The sequence below is a fragment of the Nyctereutes procyonoides genome, unplaced genomic scaffold, assembly GCF_905146905.1.
Source record: "Nyctereutes procyonoides isolate TBG_1078 unplaced genomic scaffold, NYPRO_anot_genome, whole genome shotgun sequence".
Lineage (NCBI taxonomy): Eukaryota > Metazoa > Chordata > Mammalia > Carnivora > Canidae > Nyctereutes > Nyctereutes procyonoides.
The window spans coordinates 7,191,748-7,200,699 of record NW_026575130.1 but is presented as its reverse complement, the minus strand read 5'-3'; the positions used below and the strand labels follow the sequence as shown (position 1 = coordinate 7,200,699).

General features: G+C 31.2%; 1 non-coding gene across 1 annotated transcript; it reads right to left on the bottom strand.

Annotated features, from left to right (window-relative positions):
• Positions 1-1,267: 1,267 nt before the first annotated feature.
• LOC129521271 (U6 spliceosomal RNA) lies at positions 1,268-1,374 on the bottom strand. Its single transcript, XR_008666785.1, has one exon. It is a non-coding gene; the product is annotated as a U6 spliceosomal RNA (small nuclear RNA).
• Positions 1,375-8,952: the final 7,578 nt, after the last annotated feature.

The following is an 8,952-nucleotide window of genomic DNA, read 5'->3' as shown; positions in this document are numbered from 1 at the left end:
TTAATGTCAAACCTATTGAAGATATTATTTACCTCTCACATTATCTATCTGGGGAAAGGCTACCAGTACTCATGCGGGACAAAAAGGACTGAACTAGATTCACTGGATGAGAGTTGTTATTATACCCATATTAAGCGATATCCTTGGGGAGATGACAGTTGGGACACTTATAGTGTTCCACATCAAACCATGCAAGGCAAGAAGGTGTCAGAGGGAAAATATTATTTTATCTGACTCCTTTGCCTATCATAATGGTTCACTACCTCTCTATTATAGGATTTTCAACATTCCCCTCACTTCTAAGAATGCCTTTTGGCATTTATTCATTAAATTAAGCTTAATAGTAATTTATTTTTCAGAGTTGGCAGTTTCATGTCTCTTTGAATAATAGGAGATACTTTGGGATTGTTCAGAACAAGGATTAAAAAAACACTTGATTCTAACTTTTAATATATTTATTGTACTTTTGACTAATTTAACAAAAACATCATATATCAAGCCTAGCATTGGACTAGTCACTTTTGGTTTTAATCGTATTTCTCTAAGGACTAATGATATTAAATAGCTTATCATGTAGTTACTTGTCATTTATACATTATCTCTGATGATGAGTGTTCAAATATTTTGCCTGTTTTATTATTATTATCATTATTATTATTGGATTATTTGTTTTCTTATATTGAATTTTGAGAATCTTTATATTTTGGAGACAAGTCTTTATGTGATTTTGTAAATATTTCCTTCCAGTCTATAGCTTGTCTTTTCATTTGTTTAATGGTGTCTTTCAAAAAGCAGACATTCTTCATTTTGAAGTCAAATTTGTCATTTTGTTCTTTTATGGATCATGGTCTTAGTGTAGTATCTAAGAAATTTTGCTAACTCAGTGTAATAGAGACCTAATTCTATATTTCTTCTAGAAATTTTATAGAATTAAGTTTTACATTTAGACCTATGATACATTTTGAGGTAATAAGAACAAAATTCTTGATAGTTACCTAAGTTGTTTTCATTTCTCATGATTTGATTTTTGTAGATGCAGATGTCCATCTGGTATCACTGTCTTTCTGCCTGAATGACTTCATTAATTTTTTTTATAAAATATTAAGTCTGTTGGTGATAAATGTATCCGTCCTTTGTATGTTTGAATAAATCTTTATTTTGCTTGCTTTTGAAAGACATTTTGCTGTGTAAAGAATTCTAAGTTGATAGTTTTTTTCTTTCATTACTTTAAAGATAATACTTCATGACATTTATTTATTAATTTCTTAAAAATATGGAGCACTTCCTGAATTTGCATGTCATCCTTGTGCAGGGGCCATGTTAATCTTCTCTGTAATGTTCCAATTTTAGTATATGTGCTGCTGAAGTGAGCATACTCCACGACTTTCAGTGTGCATTGCTACTAATGATAAATGTGTGGTCATCCTTATCTTTGTTCCCCTGTATATAATGCATCTTTTTTCTTATACAAAGCACTTTTATATTGTTTTGTGTGTTTATATATAAATACAATAATGTAACACAGATTTGTTTTTGTTCTTTCAAAAGGGTCTTTGTATCATTCAGAACTAGGCAGCCTTGAGAAAATATATATGTATATACATTTTACTCATGGAATAGAAATTAGATCAAATATGTAGAATGTTAGTTATTTGGTCCATTGCATTTTAGAAGAGTATACAAATAAATTAAGCTGCATACATTTGATGAGGTAGAAAAAATGAATAGCATGTAAATCACCTTTAAAATGTTTTTCTTTAAAAAAATTTAAAATAAAATGTTTTTTTTTTTGATTAGGAATCATGTTTGCTTGCTTTTTATACTTCCATGAAAAATAATAGAATGAACTTTGTTAATTTACCAAAGCATCTCTAGGTGAAAGAAATCGTGATTAAATGTCTTTGATTTCTGCTTTGAGTGGAAGAGTGAAAAGTCTGAACAGATTTCCCCTTGTCAGTTCCCCCAAGTTATGCTTAAAGAGATTCAGCTGCAGATGCAAACAATACCTCTTCTTGCTTTGTTCACAGGCCAAGCCCCAGAATTTATCAGTGAGTTGAAAAATTCCACCATCAGGTAGATCTACCAATTAGCAGTAGGTCCATCTGCATGTCATAGGGACAATGGCTTAAACAAGATGAAAATCTATTTCTCTCTCACATAAAATTCCAGAGTTAGACAATACAAGGGTATTTATTGTGACCTTGTTCCATAAAGTTTTTTAAAACCCAGGTTCCTTTCAATCCATTGTTCTAGCATAGTAGAACATGATTGTTGCCATCCTGGTCCAAGATGATATCTAGAGTTTTAGCCATCCTTATCAGGAAGTCAAGTACAGGAGGTGAGAAAGTAAAGGGCATACATTGAATGACATCTGAAAAGAGATTTCAGAAGCTGACACCAATACTTAATTTACTGTTTCACTGACCAAAATTCAATCACAAAGCTTCACTTAACTGGAAGGAAGATTGGAAATTGTAGACTTATATGGATAGTCATATATCCAGCTATGGTAACAGAGAGGAATGGGGACTAGGAAAAATTAATAGTATCTACTTAGATGAATGTTAATAAGCATTGTTATATCATTCTTTCTAATATGAGATCTGCCTTATTGTTTCTCCACACTTACTTCCTGTAACATAATTCCTATTTTACTAATAACTTGTTTCATTGTTATTTTTGCTGACTAGAATGCGCACATTATGAGGGGAGGGATTTTTGTTTGCCCCTATGAAGGAGATAAGAATAGAACCTGGCATGTGATTGACGTTTAATCAATATTTGAATGAAGAATGAAATAAAGTAAACATGGAGCCCTATAACCTGTTTCTGCCATTGTAATCACAGAATAAAACATATTAATCTTCTCAGAAAAGGTGAACATCTTTAATTTGACAAGACATAAGACATAAGTAGATATGCAATAAAAGAGATCATGCGGACAGGAAAAATTAGGAGAGACATGAATGCAGAGAGAGTTAAAATGAGTCTTGAGGGAATTTAAGTTGTGAGGAAGAGAAAAGACCTTCCTGACAGAATAGTATCAAGGAAAACATAAAGATAGTAGATTTCTTTTATCTAGGCAAATGTTATGGAAAGCAAAGTTGGTTAGTGGGACTACCTTAGAAGTTAGGAATGAGATAAACTAGAGTTAATATAATCTCACATTTAAAGACTTTACTCTTGGTAAAGTCTCTTAGTATTATTATTTGATCATTTAATTTTCATAATAAGTTGATTTAGAAGGTGTGTTATCCCCAATTAATAGAGGAAGTTTAACCTAGATTTGATAACTTATTTATGATCACATAGTTTATTCATTAATTACATCATATTAAATCATTGGGGTCCAGTAAGGACCTCAAACACTAATCTGTTGTCTTTAACCTGTGGTCTTTTGTTCAGACACTAGTGCCAAGGTAAAAGCCAAACTATACACAAAGAGGGCAGCCCCGGTGGCGCAGCGGTTTAGCGCTGCCTGCAGCCCGGGGCATGATCCTGGAGACCCTGGATGGAGTCCCATGTCAGGCTCTCTGCATGGAGCCTGCTTCTCCCTCTGCCTGTGTCTCTGCCTCTCTCTCTCTCTGCATTTCTATGAATAAATAAATAAAATCTTTTAAAAAAAACTATACACAAAGAACCATAAATTGAATTGGGATACATTATGATCATTAAAAAAGTTATTTATTTTATACCAATTTCTGTATCTGGATAATGAGAGCAGCATGTTTTATACCTAACACTGAGGTATATATAAGAACAAATAAGATTCAACCTCACATTTTATATTTTCTGAATTTTATGGTGAAGAAAATAAACCAATTGCTTACATTTAACTTCTAAACCAGAAGTTGCTTATGCAAATTACAATAACATTAGCAAGTGTACACTTGAGAGGGTTTCAAATGTCTTCTTATAAAGAAAACTACATTAAATAAAGATAATACTTGTTCTTCATCTGTCCTCAATCATTACTTTTCCTGTGGGATAGTGTTTCTGCTAACTTTTTTCCTTTTACTGAATGGCCAGTAAAGGGGAAGAAAAAAGAACTAAGGCTCTTAGTTATTAAGTGTCAAGAAATCAATATGAAGGAGAAAAAATGAGTGGGAAATATCAGAAAGGGAGACAGAACATGAGAGACTCCTAACTCTGGGAAACGAACTAGGGGTGGTGGAAGGGGAGGTGGGTGGAGGGTGGGGGTGACTGGGTGACGGGCACTGAGGTGGGCACTTGACAGGATGAGCACTGGGTGTTATTCTATATGTTGACAAATTAAACACCAATAAAAAATAAATTTATAAAAAAAGAAATCAATATGAAGATTTCTTTGGGCAGATTAATGTGAAATGAATTAAAACCAAAACCTTCATGATGTGAATATGTACATGTACATATTCTGCACAATTCAGAGAAGACATAATTCAAATATGAATAGCATTTCTTATTATTTCTACTTGAGTCATTGATTGAAGTGGTGAAGAAAATTAAAATCACTAGCAAAAATTTAGCTCAACAAATGTTTCACACGTTTAGTAAAAGATATATTATTAATCTCATCACATAGGAGCTATCACTGTTACAACTAACCCTGGAGCTATAAAATGAGCTGTAAAATAGATTTGATTTTAGAATATTACAAGTTCTGTCATTATGGCTAAGATTAACTAGATAGCCTGATAAAGGTCTATTGCTTTTAGTGATACAGCAATGTCGCAGACAGGAAACTGCTTGGTAATTATAGCTGACTTACTGGAAATAAAAGGGCAGAAAAAGGGCACCTTTGAGTAATTATCAGTAATAGAAAGACAAGTGATTTGAGCAAGGTAATAGAGAACAGCAGTTTCATAGTGATAGATGATAGAAAGGGTTAAGTCCTAAGTAAGTTAGAGGTTTTAATGGTGGAATAGTTATAATTTATTTTGGTCCAATTGAGTGCTCATCTAGAGCCTTATCTGAGCTGAGGGATTTTTCTCTGGTGCTCTCTACAGATAAAATATTACGCCTTCATGATATAATGCGCAAACCTGAAGCTCGCATTGTATTGTAGCTCTTTGAGGTTAGGTCTTCCTTGGTTTTTATTGCATTTACTAAAGGGTGAATATATGTATTCAGTTCTGATGGTAACCAAACCTGTATTTCTTTTCTGGTAGTATTTTCCTCTGTTCAAGATTTGTTTGTAATATTTAAGTGTTGGGTGACATATTAACCCCACCAGGCTATTGTATACCATATAAAGCATCATAGATTGATGGTAATAAATTATACTTTCCAAAATGAACCAGGAATACTATCTCTACTCTTGGCCTTCAGCATGCTTCTTAGATTATAAAATAACATCATGAAGTCCAATGGTTTTCTTGGCAAAACTCCATGTGTGGTGCACTTTATTTGGTCCCTTTGGCATGGACAATTTGGGAGATGATTTTTTAAATATTTTATTTAAATTCAAGTTAGTTAACATATAGTGTATCATTATTTTCAGGAGTAGAATGTAGTGTTTCACTTGCATGTAACAACCAGTGCTCATTACATCAAGTGCCCTCCTTAATGCCCATCATGCATTTACCCCATCCCCCTACCCCATTGCAACCCTCAGTTTGTTCCTTATAGTTCAGAGTATCTTATTGTTTGCCTCCCCCACTGTTTTTGTTTTATTTTATTTTTCCTTGCATTCTCCTATGTTCATCTGTTTTGTTTCTTAAATTCCACATTTTAATGAAATCGTATGGTATTTGTCTTTCTCTGACTGATTTGTTTTACTTAGCATAATACACTCTAGTTCCATCCACGTCATTGCAAATGGCAAGATTTTGATGGTTTTTTGATGGCTGAGTAATGTTCCATTACATATATAATATATTATATAATATATCCATTATATATTATATATCAACTCTTCTTTATACATTCATCAGTTGATGCACAACTGGGCTCTTTTCAGATTTTGGCTATTGTAGAAGTGCTGCAGTAAACATTGGGGTGCATGTGCCCTTTTGAATCATTATTTTTATATTCTTTGGATAAATATTTATAGTGCAATTGTTGTTAGTTCATTGAGTAGTTCTGTTTTTAACTTTTTGAGGAATCTACAACAGATTTTCCGTATATGTTTTCCAGAGTGGCTGCTCCAGTTTACTTTGGAAGATGGTTTATACTTCAACATGACAATTCTCACAGAAACTCAGGTCATAGTCATGACATCCGAAGTTCTTTCAAATAAAGAAAATATGAGGGATGGGCTAATAGGTGATGAGTGTTAAGGAGGGCATTTGTGATTAGCATTGAGTGTGGTGAATCACTAAATTAATTCTACATCTGAGAGTAATTTACCATATATGTTTAGTAATTTGAATTTAAATAAAAACTTGATGTTAAAAAATAATGAAATAAAATAAAACAAAAATAAAACAAAAGAAAATACTTTCCTTGGAGGCACAAAGAATTAGAGAGACTTTGTGTTATAATCTAAAACTTGCTGAGAGATCTGCTTGTCCAAATAATAAAAATAACTTATGTGTGTTCTCATCAAAGTGCCCATATGATATTTATATTATTAGTACATGGAAATGAGAAATTATATTGTACAAAATATTATTGAAATATGTCATTTCAAAACATGAGATACAGCTAAAATGGTGTTGACAGGGGAATTATAGCTTTCAATGAATATATAGGACAAGAAGAAAGGTTGAAAGTCAACAATCTAAGATATAATCTGAAGAAGCAAGAAAAAAATTTAAATTCAATTCAAATAGAGTAATAAGAAAAGATAAAGACATGAGCAGAATTAATGGAATAGAAAGCAAATGTATAATAGAGAGGTATTTTAAAAGCCGAAAATTAATTCTTTTAAAATACTAGTAAATTTGATATACTGTCATCAAGACTAATCAAGAAAAACAAAGAAAATAAAAATTGCCTGTATCAGAAATGAAATTCTACAAATAAGACAAAATAAGAGATCAAAATGAAAAATTTTATGCTAATATACGTGACAATTTAAATGAAAATTGTCAGACTGTTTGAAAAACACAAGTGGTCAAAACCAATACACAAAGAAATAGGAAATTTCTATAGTCTTGTATCTGTTAAAAACTAAAAATAAATCCTTATTTGGGAATCTTCCCCAAAGAGAATCCACAGCATTCTCTGGTATTTTTTTCCAAATTTTTTAAGGACCACATAAAGCCAATCTTCAGAGAATAAATAAAAGGAAAAAAAGGGCATTTCTCAACACATGAAACTAGCATGGCCTTGATACCAAATCTGACAAAAACATTACAAAAAGAAAATTATAAGCTAGTATGTCATTATTTCTCAGGATTATAGATGCAAAATCCTATCAACAATAGCATATGGAATACAGCTATGTAGAAAAAATAACTGAGTAGTATTTCAGGTATATATATATGGACTAAAATTTAAAAATATGAATTGCACCTATTTATATTTATAAAACATATAAACCACAATATAAATTACAAACAAAATACTGGAAAATAAATTGATGTTTTCAATAGATATGGAAAAGGCATAAAATTCAATACTTATTTATGACAAAAACCTCTCAATAATCTAAGAATAGAAAGGGACTTTTTAAACTGATAAAAGATATTAACAAAATATCATATTTAAAGGTGAGCGACATTGTTAACTTGATGAAATATTAAGTATATTCTCTGAGCTTTTGATTCACACAAGAAAGTCCCCTCTTACCATTCTACTCAACAGTGTACTAGAGTTCCATATGGCACATAAAAGAAATAAAACTTTCAGAAGATTGAATATTTAAAACAAAGGAAGTTATTATTATTTTTATATGGCTTGACTATATAGGTAGATAATTTAAAAATTATTTGTGAATAATTTATTAAATTTAATAAGTGATTTAAGCAGGGTCACTGTGAATAAAGTCAACTTAAAATACCAGAAGTATTTCCATATAATAGTATAAAACAATTGAAAAATAAATTGTAAAACTGTCAGAATAGCATCAAAATTATTACAAATTGCTGGTGAGCATTTAAATAGTTATAATTATTCCAGAACACTAGTAGTATCTACTGTAGTTAAACATAATCTTGTTTAAGGATCCAGTAATTCCACACCTACATATAACCCAGTAAGAAATTAGTGCATATATCCACCAAAATAAGAACATTATGTTCATACCAGCTTTATTCATAGTAGCTCAAAAATAGAAATAGTACAAAAATCCATCAACTACATAATAATCATTGGAATACTTTACAGAAAATTGTTAACAAACTAACAAAATTACTGCCATATTCAGCAACATAGATCAATATCAAAGATATAAGGACAATCAAAATAAGTCAGGCACAATAAGATACATGACCTTTTATTTTGTTCATTGAAATTTAAGAACCAGTAAAATTAATCTCTGGTGCACACAAATAGATTCTTAGATTTATTATAAGATATATTATAAGATTATATCTGGGGACACATGCTCTTGACCTGGAAGGGAGACTTCTATGTGTTAGAACTGTTCTTTATCTTGGTATGGAAGCTGTATAATATACTTGTAAGAATTTATTTACTTATGCACATTTCTAATTTATATAACTTTCTGTATCTTTGGAATCCTTAAATAAGACCATTTTTAAAAGTGACGCATAATAAATATAACAACAATAAATATGTATACATTTAATAGCCCATCAAGATTAACATCAAGTTATATATGCACAGATTTTTAGAAATACCACAGTAAATTGGTGGAAACTCACATTTTTATTGCAGAAATTAACATTCCCTTATACAGCACTGTAAAATATGGACTAATGACAGGTGCATTGTATTGAAATTATGTCAAGAGGACAAATAAAGGTAGAAATATTATCAGCTAATAAATATAGTAAATTCAAATTCTCACCAGCGCAATACAGTCAGAACCAGTAAGACAAAGAGATTTGGTTTTCACAACTG